Here is a 23356-nt window from a genome sequence, read left to right as displayed (position 1 = left end):
CTGACTCCTCACTAACACAGTTAGATAATTTAAAAAATATAATATCTAGAATTTTGGGTTATGATATACTGAGAATGGCTTCTCTGAATATTTGGTCCATTATATTGCCAGAAATATATGTTTCAGACTGTGGGTTTGTCAAAAGATAATGCATTTAACAAGAGAGACTGATATGGAATTTTAATTGAGTACTCTCAGAGTGTTTCATGTAGCCTAACCATTGCAATAAATCCTCCAATGGCAAATTTTAAGTCAAATCTAAGAGGCAATTCCAACAGTTATTTGGGGCCACTTTAAATTTGCCTTTTAAATAATATTTTTACCAGATACTGAAAGCAATATATTCATTGTACAGGATTATAAAAACGCATCAAAATATAAAAGAGAGATTTAAAATAGCCCATAATCTCTCCATTGCACCATCCAAAAATAATTCTGCATATTTGCATGTATTCTTCCAGAATTTTCTCACATACATATATACACACATGTATATTTACATATATCTAAGTATTTAGATAAATTGAAATGATATTGGACATGCATAACTTTAAACTTGGGTGTATAACATTTTAGTTTTTTAAGAATTTTATGTATTTATTTGAAAGAGAGAGAGCATGCACACAAGCAGGGGGAGGGGCCGAGGGAGAAGCAGACTCCCCACTGAGTGGAGAGCCCAACACGGGTCTCAATCCCAGGACCCTGGAATCATGAACTGAGCTGAAGGCAGATGCTTAACCGACTGAACCACAGAAGCACCCCACATTTTAGGTTTTTTTTAACTTGATATTTATGAGCATTTCCTCCTATCATTTAATGTAATTCATTAGTATTATTATAAAATAGAAAGTCATTTTCATATTATAAAATGTTGCAAACATATCACTACTATAAAAAAATGCTACAACAAATAGCCTTACACACACATTTCTGATTTCAGAGAAACAGAAATTCTGGATCAAAGTTTATGAGCTTTTTAAAGATTCTGCTACATTGCAACATACTTGGTCGTGTTGACTATAATTTTTAATATTTTTATGTTTTCACAGTGAAACATAGCATTTTTTGTTTTAATTTGCATTTTTTCGATTAATTAGGAGTTTGAGTGTGGAAAAATATGTTTATTGAGAACCAATTTTTTAATAGGTTGCCAGTTTGTTGTGTATCCTTTGTGTCATTTTTAAAGTTTTCTGTGATAACTTGAAGATCTCTTACAAGTGTATGTTGAGAATCACTAACGTTAGCTTCCCCCTTCCCACGATTTCTGCACCCAAATAAAGCCAGGAGGTTTTTGTGTTTTTTGTTTTAAAGGATGAATTATTTTGAAGGAGACCTTGTGACTCAGGAATTGGGAGATTAGTTTCCCAGGAACTGGCCATGTGACCTTGGGGAGAGCCTGCACCATCTAAGACCTCTATTTTCTCATCTGGAAAATGGGAGACTTGACCTGAATGACCTAAAACATTCCTTCCAGCTTGTCACTTCTGTCCTTGGAAGCTCTAGTGTATATGCCATGTGGAGTATTCTAACTGTGTCAAAGGAATAACGTAATACATTTACCTAAAACAGAAGACCAGACTCTAACCATAACCATATCACCAAACTCTGTTTCCCAATTGGCTTGCCTGCGGTATTTTCACACAAATGACTTATTGGCTTGGCCAGGCAGTAATTTTGGCTTGGGCATGTTGTGGGCGGTAGTTCTTCCAGACAGGAGAACGACTTGCATGGGAGAAAGTCATTTAAAGTTTACAGCGGGATTCTAGGCCCGCTCAGCTTCTGTGTCTTCTCGCTGGGAAAACTCACCTGGGCAGCTGCATGTGCGTCCCTGGGATGCTAGTCTCTCCACAGTCAAGAGAAGTGGGAGGTCTCAAAATGGGTGTGTGCTTCATACCAGGTCCTTACTCCATCAACACTCTGAAGTAGAGATCATCTCCCCCTGCACTTCAGGAACCCAAGGGTCAGGAAATGTAAGTGATTGCCCAAGGTCCCAACTGAGTGGTATTAAACTGCATTTGAACTTGGGTCTGATTCCTAAATGCCTGCTCCTTCTCCTAGCGCTTCTCACTGGACAGTCAGGGATAAAGACAAAGCAAACCTCCAAATTAGATTCACGTTTTGTATTAGGCTTTGTTCAGTTAGTGACTTTCAAGTATTTTTTACCATGACCTCCACTAAGAAATCCATTTTCCATCCTAACCCATCGTGTACAGAGCACACGCTGTGTAACATATGCGTACATACACATATAAAAATAACATCTAAGTGTGATGCACTTTTTATCGCTTAGATTTTATGTTATCAAAAATACCAGTTTCAACCCTCTAAAGTAACTTCATGACCCACCAATGAGTTGTCACCTGAGTTTTAAAAAATAGAATCATGTTAAGAAATTTCTTTTTTCCCCTCTTCCTCTTCGCAGGGCTCCCCTGCAAAGCTGTGCTAGTTTACTACACGAGGGCATCTTTCTGATCAAGGGGATGAATAGGGACAGAAATTCAGACATCGCTCTACTGGATAAGCTGTGTGCTTTGGTGTGGAACTGTGGCTGCCCAGAGGAAGGGGTGCCTTTTCTTCATTCAACCAAAGTGCCCTTTGGGCTGGTGGTGGCTTTGCTTCATTCCCTCAACTTCTCCTTTTTATAATTGACTTTTTAGAGTTTCAGAGTCCTGGATCCACGCGGACCCTCACGTGCACGTAAATCCATGCTGATTTTCATGGTCGGGACTGTTTCAGCCGTTTAGAGTTGGATCCACATGTTATCTCGGCTTTTTTCCTAAGCACACATACTGTCCGTGTTCAGTTGGGTAACTTCGGCCCTCTGACCAATGCAGATTTCTGCAGAGTCCTAATATGCCAGCATCTACCAAGCTATGTCTTGCTCTCTGGCTCTGACATAGATGGATTGCAGGGGAAGGAAGGGGCAGATCAAAGCATGATATGCTCCCTGAGCCTCGACTCATCCTTGTTTCCCAGTGAGCTTGTCATCGGGTGGAAAAGAAATGTGGATGAAACAGGGAGATGAAATCAGAGGAAAGCAGAACCTTGGCGAGAAGACCAAAGCTGCATTTCAATTAGATTGGTTTCCTTTTTTTCAAAGGCTAGATTTATGAGCCAAATGATGCAGACATGGTTCTCATGCTGGTGAAAGCTGTTGGGTTTGGAAAGGGTCTGGGCACCAGGCCCTAGTAATGCCATGCTTACAGCTTTAAAGGGTACACTCAGAATCCGCATTGGCAGGAACCAAGCCTGGCGAGTAATGTCCTTTACATCCCGCACAGTGGTGGTCTAACCCCAGTCCAGGCACTTTTGCCCCGAACATCTCCTCTTTGACAGTAAAGAGGCCAGTTTATCTCCTAGGTCCTCCGCCAGCTCTGATAACTCCGTGCTCCTCTATTTTTTTAAAAAGATTTTATTTATCAGTTAGATAGAGAGCACAAATGAGTGGGGGAGGGTTGGGCAGAGGGAGAGGGACACGAGGCTCAACCCTGGGATCACAACCCAAGCCCAAGGCAGACACTTAACCAACTAAGCCATCCGGGTGCCCCTGTGCTTCTTGATTAATGGGGACAGAAACAAGTATATGCCTGTAATTATGGACTGACCAATAGAGGAGTTGACCAGGAGCACTGAACTTGCCTCCTTCCAAGTGTTTTTCCAATTAAGGAACCAACTGAAGCAGATTAGTTCCTTTGGAGGGGTAATGAGGGCTTCTTTACGCATCTGTTGGACCTTCCTGGAAAGGGCCGAGTTTCCGGTGCACTGTAAGTCACTTTCTCTCTTACTGTTTGATGGACGTTGAGCTGAGCAAGCAGGCTGCTGGTAGGAACACAGGTTTCACCTTTAGCAGCCCTCTTCCTCCCACTTAAATCTGTTCACCTGTTGCTCTAACCTCTCAAGTTGGCTGAGTTGGTTTCATTTTTCCATGCCACCTGATAGCAATTAAATACATGTCGAACCACTTCTGTTATTTTAGGTCTGTGGTAGACCCTGAGCATTGGTGTGTTCCAGCAACTTGGGACTTTGTTTCCTGAGACGAAGTAGGATAGTGAAGGTTTAACATGATGAAATTGTTATTTAAGCCTGGGGTAGAGTGTGACCATCCTAGCTGTAAAATCTTGGGCAAGTTACTTAACCTCTCTGGACTTACCTTGGCTTATCTATTAGTTCAGAAAAATAATAGCATTTTCTTCATAGAGAGGCTGTGAATTTGGATGAGACTGCACAGGAAAGTGCTTAGCAGAGTACAGTCCCCCCTGCCTACCCAAAGAGGCCCTATTCCTGGCATCTTTTCCTCTGGGTCCCTTCCCTGCGCTACTAGCCTGCTGTCCCTAAATCCAGTGTCTCTACCCCCACCCCCAGCTCCCCGGGGTGTTTTCCTCCTGTCATTTCAGGACCTTGCCTTGCTTCCTAGGCTACTTTGCCATGCCTCCCATGCAGCCATATGAAAGCGCAGTTGCCCCAACTAATCCCTAACTAATAGCCAAATCCTCAGTGTTCGGACTTGAACCTGCTTTCCCTCTGTTCTTGCAGAGGATTAAGAGAGAAGCAGTTTCCCTATCTATGAAACTGAGCCTCACGCAGCTGTGAAATTCTCCTGAGCCCTCCTGTCACTGCCCTATAAATGCATTTACTCTTTTCTTCTGTGCACTATCAATATTTAATCTTAGCTTGTCATGTCTCCATCCGGTCATGGCTATAACTTATGTTGGTTTGTCAGCATCTGTGTTTTCTGCCTTGGATTCAGTCACTGCCCTTGACTCAGGGACTGAGCAATCCCATTTGCAGTATTTGTTCCCAGGCTCATAGGTAAAAGTGCAAAGGGCACCTAATGCCCTTCAAGATGTTGGTAATGTGGTGATGAGTGTTCGTGATAAAAAGTCTGGGTCTGGAAAAAAATCATAACATGAGTGGCTTATGTATTAAAGTCAAGTGGCAAACAACAAATTTGCAACTTAAGAAATAGGAGTCATGAGAAATTCCCCAGTCCCCTCAGGTTGCAAGTATGGGTATCAGGATACGTAAGGGCTCCCAATTCTAAAAGTCAGATCACTCCAGCTGTAGCTTTCAGAAGCTTTTTTGGGGATATAATTTATTATAGAATATTATATTCTATATTCCATTATGAGAAATAAAAATATTTATTTATTATATAGAATTATAATTTAGCATAGGATTTACCCACAGTGTACAATTCACTGGTTCTTAGTATACTCACAGAATTGTAAAACCAGCACCACTATCTAATTTTAGAACAATTTCATCACCTCCAAAAAAAAAAAAACCCTGTACCTATTAGTAGTGATTCCTCCTTTTCTCTCTCCCCACAGTCCCTGGTAGCCACCAATCTACTTTCTGTTACTATAGATTTGTCTGTTGTGGACATTTCATAGAAATGGACTCATGCAATCTGTGGCCTTCTTTCACTTAGCATAATGGTTTTGAGGCTTATCCATGTTGTAGCCTCTTCATGGCCAAACATTGCCCTACGCAACTAGAACACATTTTGCTTCTCCATTCATTCATCAGTTTATGAACATTGAGATTATTTCCATGTGGGGGGCCATCATGAATAATTTGCTATGAACATTTGCATGCAAGTTTTGTGTGGATGTATGTTTTCAGTTCTCTTTGGTCTATACTTAGGTGTGGAATTGCTGGGTTATATGTTCACTCTATGTTTAACATTTTCAGGAACTGCTAAACTGTTTTCCAAAGTGGCTGCACCATTGTCATGCCCACTAGCAGCATATGTTCCAGTTTCTCTTTGCCAGCATTTGTCGTTATGTCTTTTTGACTATACCCATCCTAGTGGACGTGAAATAGTACCTTATTATGATTTTGATTTGCATTTCCTGGAAGGGTGATGATGTTGAACACCTTTCCATGAGCTTATCAGCCATTCACATATCTTTTCTGGAGAAATTTCTATTCAAATATTTTACCCTTTTTGAAATTGGTTTATTTGCCTTATCGTTGAGTTTTAGAGTTCTTTATACATTCTGTATACAAGTCCCTTACCACATAAATGATTTGCAAATATTTTCTCCTATTGTGTGGGTTGTTAAGGAATGTGCTCCATAGATGGGGCAGCTCCTAGACTGGGGACCCTTGGGTCTCTAAGCTGTTCTAGGCTTACTTATATCTAGAGTGATTTGGATCCCTGAGGTCCAACCCTAAGGCAGCCTCTTCCCTTGAGTTGGTCTTGAGAAAAGATTGATCCCCTTGAAGTTAAAGACTGGAGGTTTGTGTGGAGTCCAGGGCTTCCTGACTATGGAGCTAATGGGAACGTGTGAGTCTGCTTGAACACTGGTCTCCAGATGTTTGTAGTCTGCTGGTTGCATCACCCCTCCTTATCTACTCCTGACTTTTCTCTGTATTATCTAACAGAGTTTCTTGTCATCAAATCCCCTTCTGTACATCTTACCCAGAAGCCCTGTCAGGAAAGCAGTTGGGCCACAGGCCTTCACTTCCTGATGAGAGCCCTGCCCATTTTGCCATCTGGACCTTGGCACTTAGCTTTATGTGTCTTGGTCGTGGGCCAGTCCTGTCCATTTCCCCCTCTCCCCCCAAAATGAACCTTCCTACTCTAGCCTTTAGAAACATTTGCCTTTACCTTAAACAAAGCTTTGTGAGTGTATGGACTGGCATAGTGTAAATAATAACAATATGGTAATGATCTACTCCATCACTGTCTACCATGAGCAGTAACTGGACGAACCTGATTAATGAGCATGCTCTGAGAGTAAAGAGAACTTCTCCAAGCAATCATGCTTGGTACAAAAACGCACAATTGCTTCAAAGCTCCAGCAGTTTCCAAGGGGCTTAGGAAACATCTTCTTTCCGGCTTCTGGCTTGTTTCAGCTGCACAGTGACTGGTGGCATGGTGGATAGGGTTTTGTGGCCCTGAACAGGAGGCTGATTTATTCAAATAGGTTCAGATGCGCCAGGCTGCTCTGTTGATGCTTATTTTGAAGGACCGTTACAAATCTGCTGTTTTCGGCTGCCTTTTATTTTAAGTCCAATTAAGTGGGTAGCTACAAATAGCCCTGACCTTGAAAGTCTAAGTGAAGGTGAGATGGGAGAACAGGCTCAGGAAGCATGTGTTTTGGCATGTTAGCGCTCTGCGAGTCGTACACACTTAAGGAAAATAAATAGAACAGGACAAGATCGTGTTGTGCTTTAGGAGGAAGAATTTGAACGCCCTGGGAAGTAGCACCACGTGCTTCACTGGTGGAGAATCATAAACTGTGCTAAAAATGAATCCAACTCTATCTCACTTCCACCGGGGCTCTGGGAGACAGGCCCCAAATGCACGGTAACGTCAGCGACGTTCAGAGCATCATCACCTTGAATCAGTAAGTCCGCCACGTGCTAGCTGAGCTATGCTCTCGGCAGCCCCGGCGCGTGATTTCTATTATTTATTTGTAGTGAAACAGTGCTTAGAGGACCATACCACCATTTCAGTTTCTTGCAAATGTGGATCACAGGAAGACCCTTGTGTAGTTGAATAGCTCATTTTAAAAATGCTATCAGCATGGGGCCGCTTACTAACATTCCTAAAGTCCCAGAGTTGGGTGATAGAGGTTTAAAGATTTTTTTTTTAGCCATCTTTACAAAAGTAATATGAAGTATTTTGTGATGTGTTGTGAGCTGCTCTTTGCTCTTCTTAACCTGAACCTCACAAGTCCAGGGGCAAAAATGCTCGTTCGAGAATTTCACTGAATGTTCTGAAACAGTTGGGTTTCTGTGCACCTATTTTAAAATATTTTTGTGTTCTTACTACCCCGTGACATGCTCCAACATTTCGTGAGTTACATATGTGTCTATCTGTCCCCAGTTTTCTACATCAAGAAACGGGGGCAGACAGCTCTCCTCTTGTCTCGCGGGATAGCGCAATAATTAATGAAGTAATAAGAGCAGATCACTGTCTGAGCCCACAGGCAAATGGGGCGGCAGAAGAGACAGTAGTAGGCACTGAATGAGAATACTAGGACATAGGACCAGCAGGGTTTTGAGCGCATTTTCTTGTAAGGTTCACATACATTGTCTTTATGGAAAGGACCTCTCTAAGGTGAACATCCTGAAAAAATGTTCACGTAGTCGTCTTGGGAGAATAATAAACCCCCTCTCTGGCAGTCTGTATTTGTGTATGATTGTAATCTCAGAAACGTCCATTTTTCTGGAAGCCCTGTGTCCAGATGATCAGAACAGAACCAAGATCCAAGGCCAAGAGGACTTTCGAGAACCAAATAGATGCCAGAAGATCAATGCTCTAAATTTCAGGCCCTTAATCATGCAACAACTCCGATAAGACTCTTTATACGATTCTGTTGATATGTTTTCCCACAGACAAAATTCAAGTAAGTTAGGTTGCCTGGCTTCCCAGCCCATAAAGAAGTTGGAAGCAACCAACATAGTTTCTCTGGGGCAGGGGACGGGTAGAGCTCCGCGTCAGGGGAGACGCCTCTGCCCATGCACACAGATAGCCAGGCCTGCCACTGGTCTAGTCACTGTCTTTAAGCAGATTTTAAAAGGCTCCCTGCTCTGACCAGACCAATCAGAAAAGGCACAACGCCACTCCTTCCCCTAGGTATAGACAGCTCTAGAGGTGGGTGGGATGAGCAGAAAGCGTCTTTGTGCAGAGAGAAAGGTGCCATGTCCTCGAGGTGGGCGAATACACAGCCCACCAGGACTCATGTCTTGGCATAGAGCACAGGTCCTGCTCATCCCTCAGCCATATACCTCAGGGCGGTGCACACATATGACGTCATACAGATCTGCAGATACCCATCGCATCAGTAAGACAGCCAATGGCTACAAGAATCTAAAGGACTAGAAGACTACATAAAGATATGTCTGTCTGGGGTAAGTGTAGGTTCAAAACAGAGTACTGCACCTTTTTATGGTACCAGCGGGCATGAAAGTCATATAATAATTAATGTTGAAAATACCTGCAGAAACACTGAGCGAGTCTGAATTCTGTTCAGTGTAGCCTGTGCCGGTGGCAGCGGAACTGTAAAGTGGGAGCTGGGTGACTTACATGTTCGTGTAAATGGTGTCGTGGTCCGGGTAGGTGACGATGGTGGCCTGGCTAGCCTGGTAACAACAGAGGCAGTGAGAAGTGGACACATTCTGGACATTTCTTGAAGGTAGAGCCAACAGCATTTGCTGATGGATCAGGTACAGGATGTGACAGAAAGAAAGAAAGGCAGGGTGATGCCAAGATTTGGGGCCCGAGTAACGGGAAGAGTGGAATTGCCATTAGCTGAGACAGGGAAGACTTCAGCAGGGGCAGGTTTTTGTTTTTTGTGGTTTTTTTTAAAGATTTTATTTATTTATTTGACAGAGAGAGCCAGCAAGAGAGGGAACACAAGCAGGGGGAGCGGGAAAGGAAGAAGCAGGATCCCAGCATAGGAGCCTGATGCGGGGCTCGATCCCATAACGCCGGGATCACGCCCTGAGCCGAAGGCAGACACTTAACGACTGAGCCACCCAGGCGCCCCGAGGAGGAGCAGGTTTTAGGGGGGAAGACAGGGGTTCCATTTTCAGTTGTTAACATTGAAACAGAACGGAGCGGTCGAGTAGGCGGTGAGAGGCGTGTCTGGAGTTCAGATTAGCCATAGAAGCTCAGTAATCCTGAGACCCTCGGTAGGGCATAAAGCCAGGGGACTGAAGAAAATCCCCCGTGAGTGAGCCTAGATGAAGAAGTGAAGAGGCCAAAGGCCCAAGTCCTGAGGTTTCCAGCATGGGGGTGGCAGGGAAAGGAGGAGGGCGCAGCAGAGAAGCCAGGGAAGAGGCAGCTACGGAGGATGGAGGACCGAAGAACACCCAGGGAATGAGGAAGTCAGGGGCAGAAAGTAGCTCAGGACAAGAGAGCGATTATGTCAGGCGGTCACCAAGTAGGACGAGGACAGAGAATGAGGTCTCTTTAGCAGTGAGGAGGTCCGTGGTGACTTGCTCAGACCAGTTTTGCTGGAGTGGGTTCGGGAAATGGGAGCGTGGGAGCTAGAGATAGGTGTACAGACGGGGGACAAGCTGGGAGAAGAGGTAGGGCCAGGAGATGTTTTTCAAGCACATGGGTGTAGTCGTGGCCATGACACGGGCAAGTGGGAAGATTCACTGAAGCGAAGAGGGGGAGAGTTGCGGGAGCAGCGCCTCCTTGAGTAAGTGGGGAAGAGGAAGGGAGATCCTGGGCCCAACAGACAGGTTGGTTGGGTGAGCAGCACTAAGTAAGGGGTCAGCCGAGGAACCGCAAGGCTGCCAGGAAGGGGCATCCGTGTGCCAAGACTTGTGCAAGGTCTCTCTGTTTCTCTTTTCTCAGCACAGTAGAGAGCAACAGATTCCTGAAATCTGATAGAAAGAGGCTTCAATGAGTAATAAAATCTGTCGATCCCAGCAACATTCAATAAAATCACGGTGTGTGGCTCAGATTGAATTACAGAAATCTGTACCCCTTGGGAAGCCAAGAAGGCGAGTGATAAACATTAACTCGTCTTCTTTTAAAAGACCGCTTTATTTATTTATTCATTCATTCACTCATTCATTCATTTGACAACAGGATATAGCAGGACGCTTACGTGCAGTTCAATGGGCCTACAGGATGGTTTTCTCACTCCCTTGGGAGCCCCAGTTAGGCCCGGACGTGGTTTCCAGTAGAAACATAGACGTCGGTGAAATACAAGCTTCATTAGGGCAGGAATTTATTTTGTTCACACGTGAGTCCTTAGAAGAGTGCCTGGCAAATAACAAATGCTCAGTAAACAAGTACTGAATGAATGATTGATGCCAAACCAAGGGCAACCGGAGTATTTTTTACTGTAAAGGATAGTTACCGGTGATTTTAAGTGACCTGTTTCTACACGCTCAATGTTTCATCATTCAAGTGAGAGTGTCCATATGGCCACGCTGCTGCCTTTTTCCCCTCCCAACGCTTTATTCTTCAGAAGTGACTGAAGAATATTGCTTATAGCTCTGTTTTTACAGGATAATTTCAGAGGCTTTTAATCCATAAAGTCACTTTGCTGTCGAAAAGCTGGCAGAATCTCTGTGCAGAATGCAAATCTGCTCCCTGATCTTATCAGGTCCAATCTCATTATGAAATGGTTATGGAGATCATAGAGTTTAATGGGTAAAATGCCGGGTATCATCTGTTGGTGAGTTGGACACCTACACTGATCAACCAGATATGGTTGTGGAAATTCAGAACAAGGTCCTCTGGTACTTAAGTGATGCCGACTTGCTACCATACAGCAGGCCTGATAAGAATCGGAAGCTAAATAGAAGAGCTACACTTTGTGTTCCCAGCCTAGGTGCCTGTTGTCTTTCACTTGATTTTCTTTGTAAACAGTAGGATCTCCGAGTAAGCTAATTGTTCTTTATTTCCCTTTGCTTGCCAAGATGCATGTCTTCACGAAAATCAATAGGCTGCCTACTGATTACAGTGCAGTCTTGCCACAAAACAGCTGTGCAAGCATTTTTTGCAGTCAGTCCCAGAAACCTCAGAGGAAAGGTATGTTGCAGTATGGGGTAATCTATGGAGTCAAGGAGAACAGATGATTTTACCTTAGTTGAAGAGGAGGATATATTTTAGCTCCGACTTGGCCGGTTAGCAGGAATGATTGACAGACTAGTGATTAGTAGGGAGTAAAACAACTTTCTTGAAGGATTGGATCATCATGCCCTTTAAGGGGGATCATCTTCCCTGTTAAAAACAAACCCAACCTCACAAGGGTCTCCTCTCCCCTTGGGTCCCCTCATGGGTCCAAGCCAGCCCCACTGAATGACCTTTAAGATATACACCATTCCTATGGGACATTCTGGTTTCAAGGGCCGACAGAAGGAAACTATGCTCTCTTGTTCCTTTTGAGCAAGTAGAATTTATTTTCCAAATAATGTTATATTCTAACTCTTAGGTTGGTTTGTTTTTTAATTAAAGACCTAATGGACACAAACAAGGGAAGGTCAGAATTCCACATGAAATGGTCCCAACTGCAGACTACAGTACAACATTCTGACCCTGCCAACAGGTTATTTGTGATTGTTCCTTTCCTTTCTCTTCCGGAGGAGGGCTCAGGTAGCACTCGTGTGGACAAGCAAATGATGATGGGAACTGGAACTCATGGGCCCTTCCTGTGTCTGTCTTCGTCACCAACTTAGTTCAGGCAAATGTATGGACTTTATGACTGTTGGTAGGTCATAGGCTATTTTCTTTCATGCTCTGGAAACTGGCTTTTCCTGTTTGACGTTGAGATGATGCCAGCACAGACTCAGTGGTAGAGTCCCTTAAGTTTCCATATTGGTATGTCTAGATCATTGTCAAAATCTTTACTGGGTAGTTTGTGATTTTAAAAGGCTAGGAAATCCCACTGGCTTTTTGGAGCATTTGGGATGTCTTTTAATTTCAAGTCTGAGCTTCACCTTTCCTCAAGCCATTTTTTTAGAGGTGGGGAGGTGAAGAGGGAGAAGGAGAGAGAGAGAATCTCGAGCAGGCTCCATGCCCAGCACAGAGCCTGAAGTGGGATTTGATCTCACAACCCTGAGTTCATGACCTGAGCCAAAATCAAGAGTCACTCTGTCATCACTCTGTCATCATTTGGCCAGTCAGCTGTTTCCGTTGTAAGTGGGCAAATGGAACAGATTGACTCTGGAATTTTGAGGTAAGCATTTCTGTTGTTAAGAGGCTGTAACAGGAGCTCAGTGCATGGATTCCAAGCTCTAGTTTTATACATTTCTCGTGCCATAGACTTCTCCCCACAAAATCTTCTCTAAACCTGAGCCTTTGCCAGGAGGACTACAGCAGCACGGTATTTTTCTGAGTAAAGTGAACAAATTTACGTCAAGATCTCTTTCAAAGAACTCGGTCTGAAATCAAATCAGATAAAAATCTGGTTTTCTAGTTCCAGAATAATCTGGAACGCTTCTGCCTTCTGGAATGCTACTGGAATCTTTCATGCCATCCAAAGGTGAATTGATTGTCACATAATAACATGGTTGCCCAAGCAGAGTCGTGCTGTACCCAGATTTCTGACCTACAGAAATTGCAAGACAATAAATGGATGCTCTTTTAAGTTTCAGAATTTGTGGTAATTTGTTAGACAGCAATAAAGAAGTAATGCATTGTATTGTATACAATTGTATAAAAGCTATCCAGGGGGACCTGGGTAGCCCGGTCAGTAGAGCATCCAGCTCTTGGTTCTGGCTCAGGTTGTGATCTTGGGGTTGTGAGATCAAGCCCCGCATCAGGCTCCACACTCAACACAGAGTTGCTTAAGACTCTCTCTCTTCCCTTCCTTCTGCCCCTCCCCCACCCACACATGCACACGCTCTCTTTCTCTCTCTAAAATAAATAAATAAATCTTCGAAAATGAAAACTAAAAAGCTATGCAAAAATGTTGGAATACCAATAGCTAAGCTTTGAGTATTTTCAAAGAATCACCGTAGACTATTTAAGCTCACGATTCTCCTTTTCTTGGAGTCCTCCTGGAATTGTTTTCTTTTTCTCTTGGTTTCTATAGTTAAAACAACAACAACAAAAAAAAACTCCTCTGCAGAAGGACACATTCATTTGTTTATGAATTCGTGCATCAAATAACGAAGCATATCAACTATGTTTGTGCCTGATGCTCAGTTGGGCATTTGGAAGTAAAATCTGACTAATGCATGGTCATCGTGCACCAGGAGCTCAGACAAGAAAGTAGATCATTGCATACAGTTTGGACACTCAAGCTTGAAGATCACAGCTGGTTACATAGGGCACTGGAAGCAGGTGGCATTACCTTGGTGAATTTGCCATGGTCAGGAGCCTGGCTGTCAGCCCAGTGGGCTCATAAACCTGATTGTGATGGTGCATTGCAAAGGGATTGTCTCTCAGAGGTAGACTCGGATTGCCCAAGCTCATTATGACTGCTATCTATTAATACAAATCCAATTAGAGCCCATTAAAATACAATGAGAGCTACATCTCTAAAACCCAATGGAAAGCTCAAATCAGAAAATCAGTGCCTTATTATCCCCCAGTAGGCAAGTACATGGAAAACAAAATTATAATAATCAGGGTGACAATCTATTAATTTGCAATGAGGAATTAAACTGTCAAGTTGACTGATCTGACCAACACATTGGCTCTGTATAGATAACAAAATGTGAAGCCAGATTATGGCATCATGATGGATTTCAGAAGTGTTGCTTTGCTAAAATGCTTGACAGACTCTCACCACGGTAGGGATGACCTTACACTTGCTCAGCCAAGATTTCCTCTACCCTTGAGAGCCCTTGGACAGGCCTGGCCAACTCTGTCTCATTGTGATGCTTCCTGCTCTTTGCTGTGCTTCCAAAACACCTGACCACCTGTTCATAACCCAGCACATAACACAGTACAATATAGACAATTATGTTTCCAGGTAATCAGTTACAAGTAGTTTTCAGTTCTCCTTCTTTAAGGTTACTCCTTGATTGGAATTTGGGATATTCCTATACCCTTTATTCCCAAGTTACAGACAGTCTCTTTGGGTTCGTGTTCACAAAGGGCTGATCAATACAATATGATACGTTCTATAATAGAAGTGTACAGAGGGGTCCCATGGGAACTTGAGATAAAAAGAAACGAACATTTATTGAATTCCTTCTTGGGACCAAGTACTGTGGCCAGCACTCTACATGTATTACTCATGTAATCCATAATAACACCTTTGTGTAGGAACTGGAGATTAAGAAACTTGCCCGTAATTACAAAGTGAGTAAGAGACAGGACCAGGCTTAAAGACCAGGCCATGTGAGCCCAAGGCTGTGTTCTCAACTACTGTGCTCTGCTGCCTTCCTTTGGTCTTTTAGTCCTCTCACTTACCCTGAAGGATAGAGAAGTCTCAGTCTGGGCTCAGTTAAAGAAATTGGAAACTACTCCGTTGTTTTCATGAGAGCTAGGGGTTTTTTTTGTTTTGTTTTGTTTTTTTGTTTTTAAAGATTTTATTTATTTATTTGACAGATAGAGACAGCCAGCGAGAGAGGGAACACAAGCAGGGGGAGTGGGAGAGGAAGAAGCAGGCTCCTAGCGGAGGAGCCTGATGTAGGGCTCGATCCCACAACGCCGGGATCACGCCCCGAGCCGAAGGCAGATGCAGAGCGAGGGTTTTAACGTAGGAACAGAGTGCTTGCAAAATCACTGGGAGGGCTGGGTCTCCAGGAGTGACTCCAGAACCACACTGTAGGCCTGGCCTGCCCCCAAAGAGCTGCTTCTGCCTCCATCAGGAAGGGCAGGAATCGGGAAGCTGTTGTTTCTGGAACAAGCCTCCAGGGCCCTGCCTCTCGGCGTTATGATCCTAGTCACTAAACACCACAGGTTAATAAGAAAAATCCTCTCTGTGACAGCCAGCGAAAAGAGCAGACATGGCAGAAGCAGAGTGTGTATCTTACTTTCCCATCCTAAATGGAGTTGGAGAGTCTCCGATCGGCTAACCTCCATGACACCCTACCCCACAGCCACAAGGGAGGCCGGGAAATGTCATTGCCGGATTTGCCACCCTCTCCCGTTCAGGAAGGCACACCAGCAGGAAGGTGGGCGGGATGCTGAGCACCGGACCTGTGTCACTGAGGAGTCCCCCGCTCAGAGGTGGATGGGCCTGAGGTCGGACAGTGAGGGATAGGTGGGCTGGGCGCTCTCACGGAATCGGTCACACTCTGAGCTCTGTGTTCACATTCCTCTCCACTGCCTAGTCGGGAAAGGAGCATTTCCGGAGACAGCTTCATGGAGACACTGAATCTCGAAGGAGGGGTGGACTGGATCCTGGGAAGGCAGTGGGGTGGGGAGGGCCTGCAGGGGCCAATGCATCCTCCCTCCTCCTCTGGTACAGAGGTTGTGACCCCTTCTTCAGAATCTGAGGAATCGATGCAGTGGCTTGCCTCCGTGAAAGCAAAACTGTGAGCTTTCTTACTTCCATGGTGTAGTTTAAATCGTTAGTGTTGTGGGGAAGGTGGGGGCCTTTAGTTTTTCTCCTATTTGGTTTTTTGAAGGGTATCTCTCTTGCCTGCATGTTCAAATATAGTATTTAATAATTTACATACCTTTGCTGCTAGAAAGGCTGCTTGGTTCTCTCAGACAGGCTTGGTGGTTGACGTAGGTGGGAGATTCCTGCAGGTGCCGATCGTGGGGATCAGAAGAGGCTCGTGGGGAACATCTCTTGCCCCTGCAGTGACAGAGAGAAGTTTGGGGAGACCGAGTCGCTCTCCCCATCTAATCCATAGTCAGATGCCGTGGGAACCCTGTCCAGTCCTCAGTTTGGTTTTCTCCTCGTACATACCTGTGGTGGGACAGTAGTTTTGAAGGAACATCTTATTCTAAATAGGTGGCCAAGTAGGCAAATACTGTGCTTCGTGGGAAAAAATGAGAACACACCAAAACAAAGAAGTACTAAAAGGTCTTTGAAACTTGGAGGTGCAGATATTACTGTTCGCAGTGGTGTAATTTAATTCATTCCTTAGAAGTTAGAGGTGACCATGATATTATGGGAAGATGGCAGTTTAAAAATAAAGATTGGTTGTGTGCCAGTCTGACTGATAAGCACCCAACTGCACAGGAAATGGACAAACTATTTGGGGATGTTCATAGTTGAGGGTCATTAATTTTTTTTCCACATTTTTAGCTTTGCTCATCAGCACTTAGAACTCTCCAGAATAGGAGCCATCTCTGTTCTTAAAAGCTTTATTGATTGTCAACCCAGATAAAATTTAGGGTTTCAAAACTGCTGGGACTGGGGGGGGGGGCGCCAGTTGAGAGATGTGGTTAGATGAGAAATGACTCAGCTGTGTGCGCCTCTCCTCCCTGTGTGCTGAGTCAGGGCAGCTGCTGGTGATCTGAGGCCATCAGAAGGGGCCTTTTGTGTCTCCACACAAGGCTTTTCAGCCAGCCAGAGCATGCTAAGAAAAGGATGTGATAAGGAGGGAATCTAAATCCCACTCCTGCTACCCGAGGGATCAGGGGACTCCCTCTTTGGAAGCTCTCACTCAGGGATCTTGGCATTTCCATTTTTCATACCTCTGACATTTGTCCTTATTCTGTCTGCTAATACATATGGAGAATTTTGAGCCTAGTGTGATAGTTAGGAGCTTAGACTCTGGTGTCAGATTGCCTTGGTTCAAAATCTGTCTTGGCCGCATAGTATCTGTATGACTTTGGGGAGTCACTTAATTTCTCTGTTCCTAGGACTGTGGTGAGGATTAATAAATAGATTACTTATATACACCCTCTATAAAAGTTAGCTATTCTTGTTGGTGTGGATTCTTTTTTCTTCCTCCCCACAATCCTATGAGGTAGATCTTTAGTAAGACTATGAAACATAGATAGAAACTGAGGCTCTGGGAGTTTAAGGAGTTTGCTCAAAGTGACAGAACTTACAAGGGGCTGAGCCAGGGTCCAAATGCCCAGGACCAAGTGACTGCAGAGCCTGTGCTAGAAGGCATCTTTGTTCACTATGATGATCGTGTTTGGCTCTGGAAGAGCCAAGATATTTTTATTCTCCGTAGGGAATCCTTGTCTTTGCTCACTAGGATGCAGCTATAACCCCTCGGTTTTTGGGTCTCTTCTTCACATTACGAACCCCATCTTTGTCCCATGTTTGATTCCTACTAATACTTCTGAAGTCACACACCTCTCCTAGGTCTTTTCTATCTGCCAAGAAAAATCGCTTGCCTTCTTATCCCCATCCTGGATCAAGGCCTCATTCTTTCTGCACCTAGTTTCTCTAGGTTTTGTTCTTTCTTATTTCTTCCCTGGGAAGCAGCTAGTGTTGATGTCACATAACCAAGTACCTGTCAGGCACTCATCAAATGAACATTTTTAAGGTCAAATTCTGCCTTTTGACAGCTTTTCTACTGCATGGAAAGTGGTTACTGCATTGCACATTCTAATTTTGGCAAAGGAATGATTTCTTTGCAGAGAAACAGCTGGTGCACAGAGAGGAACAGGACCGGTCCTGTCTTTGGAGAAGATTAAGTGGAATCACAGTGCATGTGCTCAGAAATGTCTAACTCAGTCACTCCCTTCCCTCATGGCCTGGTCAAGTGCACCCTCAGGTTGGAAAGGAGCTGTCTCCACCCCCCTTACCACTCCTGATCTCAAGTCACGCACGTACCAATGAAAGAACTGTGGTCCTCTCTGCAATGCTGGGGAAGGATGTGGAGTAACTCATCGGGTGGGCCTGGCACTTCACTCATCCACAGGAGTGTAATGCTCGATGGGAGACTTAGGGGCACGGTGGCAGAGCCACGGCACTCTCAGCTGCCAGTGTCCGGGTCCTTTGTACCCCCTAAAAATCTCTGACTCCTCCCCCCTCTCCCCAACATTGGTTGCATTTTCTTAAGAGGAAGCAAGTAGATTAGTGATCCTCAAAGCTGGCTGCACATTAGAACCACTTGGGAAGTTTGAATGAGCTCCTCCAGGTCCCAGGCCACGAAAGAGTCTGACTCAATGGCTCTTGAGCAGCATAAGCATCAGTATTTCTAGAAGGTTTCTCAGGTGCTTCCACTTCACGGCTGAGTTGAAGCTGCCAGTGGACAAGCCATGGCACATGGGCCCGCCCTTGACATCTTTGCTTCGTCTTCTACCAAATAGAGATAATAATTGTACTGTTGTCAGGATTAAAGATAAAGAGCCCCGGAGTGAAGGCAGGCACAATGCGCTGTGTGGGCACAGACTAGGGAACAAGCGAAACCTCTCTGGAGAGGGAAGCAACTTACCAGAAGCAGGCCCAGCCCTTGAGTAGGGTCTAGAAGGACAGATTTGCCAGACACAGGCAGGGTGGGCAGAAGACATTCCAGGTAAAGGAACAGTCTTTGCAAAGTCATCTTAACAAGCAAGAGCATCAGATGGCAGACAACTGGCCATAGTGTGGCACCATCTGTTGAGAGGCTGGAAACAAAGACCAATGCCAACCGTTGAAGGGCCTGTGTGCCTGCCCGGAGGCAATTCGATTCTACACTACACACAGGAAAAGCTGCACAGACTTTTAAGAAATGGAGAAACATCCTCAAAATCGCATTTTAGAAAGTTATCTCCTAGCAATGAGGAGAGGAGATGAAAAGAGGAAATGGCTGGTGGGGAAGGGGCTCTGTGAAGACCCTCTTGCTGATGGTTGAGGTGAGGGGCGCTGACAGCTGACCCCGTTGATCTAAGGGGAGAAGCAGGGGGTGGGACTTGAGAGGCGGCCTCCCTGGAGGTGACAGTTGACTGACTGAGGTGTGAAGAAGTAGTGGTGTGGTTGGGGGGAGGGGAGGGCCAGGGAGGCTGCCAGCCTGGGGCTGTTGCAGCCTTGGTGTGTGGTCTACACCTGAGGCGGAATTCTGGGAGGACAGGCGGGTTTGGAGAAGAGAGTGAATGAAGTGTTGAGCAGGTTGAGAGTGAGAGCTTTCTGGGACGTCCAGGTGGAGGACCTCAGGTGGGGGTTCTTCACCAGACAGCTGTGAAGAAAGAGACCGTTGCACCCCTACGCCTTTCCAGTTGTCCCAGTACATCTTTCCATACTCTGGGCCTCTGTGAAAACTTTCTCCTCCCACCAGCTTCATAAGCCAGAAGTCAGAATCCCTTCAAAGACCTGCTCTCCTTGAACCACAACACCAACACTGGTCTACACTGGCGGCATCCAACAGATCCTCCTCGTCCTGGAGGCCCTGGCAACTGTGATTCCTTTTGTCTTGCCTCGAGTTCTAGAGAGTCTAAGAGTGACATGCATGGCTCCCCAGTTTGGTATATTTCGCTAGGCTTGATCACGAAGGATAGCCCAGATAGAAGAATTTGGTCCACGGTCCCATTGGCAGAACGAGCTGCAGTGTAACAATGACTTTACGCTGTTAAATAAAAATGTTACTAAGTCCCAAGTTGTGGCACATAGGCACTTGCTGCGGCATGACCCTGACCCCCCACAAAGCCTCACCTCTGTAGGACTGCTAAGTAAAATACAGGGCAACCAATTAAGTTTGAATTTTAGGTAAACAAGGATTCATTTCTTAATGTAAGTATGTCCCGAATCTTGCACGGGACAAACTTCTACTAAAAGTGATTGCTTGTTTATCTGCAATACAAATTTAACTGAGCATCTTGGATTTTTATTTGCTAAACCTGGCTACCCAAAGCCCAGTCCACCTTGAACATTTCTTGTATTGCCTAGAACACTTCTAATAAGAAATAAATGGCTCCTTTTGCCTTTAGCACAAGGAGATCAGCTGAGCTTGATTCTGGAGTGACATGGCCCTGGTTCTCCCCGACCCCACACCCAATAAATTAAACTTTGTGGGTTGTTTGTTTTGTTTTAGATCCCTGGTGGTCTCTCTTTTTTTATTCTTTGAACATACACCTTTAAAAAAACAGGTACCCAACCAAATATAAAAAGATAGCCAAAAAAGAGATCCTGGTTGGTTTAATAAAATTCAGACAGGGAGATCAGCCAAAAGAAATGAAATGTGTGCTATTTCCCTATCTCCTTTAAACAGCATTAGCGAATACCTGCATTTTGCTGAGGATGCTGGCGGTCTGTATTGTATGTCCTTTAATTATTTATTTTAACCTCTGTCCCCTGAGTAAACCTGAGCCCAGGGCAAGTAGAGAGGTGACTTGGGTCAGTATCTGGAATGCTCACATCGGTCTTGCTGATTCACGAGACTCTGGGGGCTTATTGATGGCATCTGGAAATAGTTCTGGAAGCTGGTTGCGCTGATCCGATCGGATGTGTTTTATCCTGCGCCACAAGGTCTCAGGAGAGAGAGAGATTGCACAATCTGGTGCAGCAACCTGTTCGAGATAGGAGGAGGCTCTTGTTTCTAATTTAACACAGCCCACTTCCTCTTGCGCTCTCTCCATTTGAAGTGAAGGGTTGCTTATCACCCTCCCCTGAGGTTGAACTGTATCCTAGGATTCTTCCACCCTTCTGCACCTAGGGATGCAGTCAGGCCACTGCTATTAGGAAGCCAAGCAGATGTTTGAGCTGTGTTCTTTAGAAACCCAAAACAAAAAAGGACCCACAGAAACAGTGGGGCCTCGGCTACCTAGATAAAGGGGCCAACCAATATTGCTTTTAACTTGGCAAGTTGGACTACAAAGATCGTAATTTTGACACCAACCAGCCACACCTGGCAACCATCCTACAAAACCCTCACTGTTTAGCTGTGCCAACATATTTGATTAACCTTGCTCAAAAAGGTGCCTCGATTCTTTTGTTCTGCCACGTACCCGGCACATCAGAAGGCCAGTCCTAAAAATTCCTGGGTCATTTCTTGGTCTAATTTCAGAGGGAAGAGAATAATGTTTTGTTACTTTGTTGAGCATAAAGAAACCAGTGTGTCATGCTAAAGGGGGAAATCTGCCTGCTTGTTTATGAGCCCTGGTGGGAGGCAGGGAACAGAAACCTCGGATCTGCTCTCCTGCACAACGTATTTACACCTGCCTCAGCTCAGCCGAGTGTGAGCCACTGTTGAATGCTAATGGCTTTGGGTATTTGTTTTTGGTAAATAATTCAATAATTCCCCCAGGAGGCTCGTATGCCTGCCGTTGGCTGGTACATATCTCTTTTGTGAACGTGCACCTTTTGCAAAACCAGAAAACAGAGAAGTCTGGATAGGCCGAGAGGTCGGGGTGGAGCCGAGTGTCAGCCCTGAGCACAGGCTTGCACATAGCACCCTGCGGTGGCTTGCATATAGCATTTCCTGGCTCTGTGATCCCTGGCAATTTATTAGCCTCCGTGTGCCTCTGTTTCCTCACCTGCGAAATGCATGGAGTTGTGTGGATGAAATGGCTTAGTGCAAAGCAGCAGCATTCGGTTCCTGCGCGTAGTCCTTGCGCATGTGTGGTGTGTGCGTGTACGTGTGTCTGCGCCGTCGTGAGTGAGTTCGAGCAGTGTACAGCGCTCTCTTCCTCTGATCTGTTCTAAGGTCATGTGAGTGTATGGAAGATGTTTGTCGTAAAAGTTCATTTCCAGATAAGGCAAGAAGAATTTGCTCTGGCTAATCTCGTGAAAGACCGCATGGTATGTCAGATAATAATAAAATTTTTGTAATTAACTTCTGTCGGTTGCCTATTACAGGCTGGACACCATGCTAATCACTTTACCGGACTCACATAGTCTTCATGTAGGTAGGCTCACTATCCCTGTTTGGCAGCTACGAAAATGGAGGCTTAAAGACGTTAAGGATATGTGTATCAGGTTACGTAATGTGGGGCAAAAAAAGCAAGTTGCATATGTATATAATGAAACCAGTTATAGAAATGTTTTTGAGATACATACATATGCATATATGTATATAAGAGAGAGAAAGTAAAGGTATAAAAAGTGCATGGGAATGATAAATAGCAAAACAGGGGGTGAGGAAAAGGAGAGGAGGAATGGGACAGGAAGGGAGTACAGAGAAGCTTCAACTCGATCCATCATACCTTCTTTCCGGGAAGTGTCAATATGGCAATACGTTAAAATCTGAATAAGGCAGGCAGTGGGTTCTCAGGTGATAATTATCTTCTCTGTACCTTTTTGAATGTTTAAGATGTTTCATAATTTTAGGAAGAGATTCTATCACAGCGATCTGGAGGGGGCCAGCACAGCACGGGCACACACAGACACTCGACAAATGGGATGGTTCTTGTGAGTTGGCTTTCCCCCCATAAGTATTGCCATGAAGTAACACTGCTGATTTCACTGGTGGAATTCCATTCTGCAGCGAAAATGCAGCAGTTAGGAACTTTTCTATGAATCCGCAAAAGGCCCTCAGAACACCTTTGGAAATGTTCTTGCAGTGGTCACATCCACCAACCACATAAGCAAGTGTGACTAAAAATACAGATCTTCCAGGGCACTAAATAAATCTTCCTTGTCAGAAATAGCACTTAGCTTAGCCTCCCCATGGATCCTCCGTAGGCTTTTTGGCCTTCATTTTTTTAAATATGTGAGTTAAAGAAATAAGGCAGGGAGTACTATTTTGAGAATAATACCGGAATCAGGGAAAAATAATTCTGTGGGTCAATCAAAAATTAAAAGCTTCCCATTGCATGCCCTTGGGTGTATTTCAACATTTTTGGCTGATTGCAGAAGCAGTATCAATTTTATTGACACTAGACTGTTATGGTAATGGAGTTTTTTTTTTTTATTATGGAATTCTATTACACTTAGTCACAGTGAGCCTACCCACACTCTCTGCAGTTGGAGTCGCCTCGGGCACTCCTCTAATAGCATAGAGATATTGAATATTTTCATATCAGGATTAGCAATTTCCCCTGTCTGTCATGGCTGCTAGAAAAATCAGCCCTGCTGATTTCATTCCATTTAGATTTTGCTTCTGCTTTCAGGGTTACTTCTGACTTTGATGCGCAGAAACTAAATAAAAT

General features: G+C 44.6%; 1 protein-coding gene across 2 annotated transcripts in view; it reads left to right on the top strand.

The window, feature by feature from the left end:
* Window positions 1-23356, top strand: part of SLC24A2 (solute carrier family 24 member 2) — a 261954-nt gene that overhangs the window by 10391 nt on the left and 228207 nt on the right. The window lies entirely within an intron of this gene.

This window comes from Ailuropoda melanoleuca, chromosome 7, assembly GCF_002007445.2.
Source record: "Ailuropoda melanoleuca isolate Jingjing chromosome 7, ASM200744v2, whole genome shotgun sequence".
NCBI lineage: Eukaryota > Metazoa > Chordata > Mammalia > Carnivora > Ursidae > Ailuropoda > Ailuropoda melanoleuca.
This window is presented reverse-complemented; position numbering and strand designations above follow the sequence as displayed.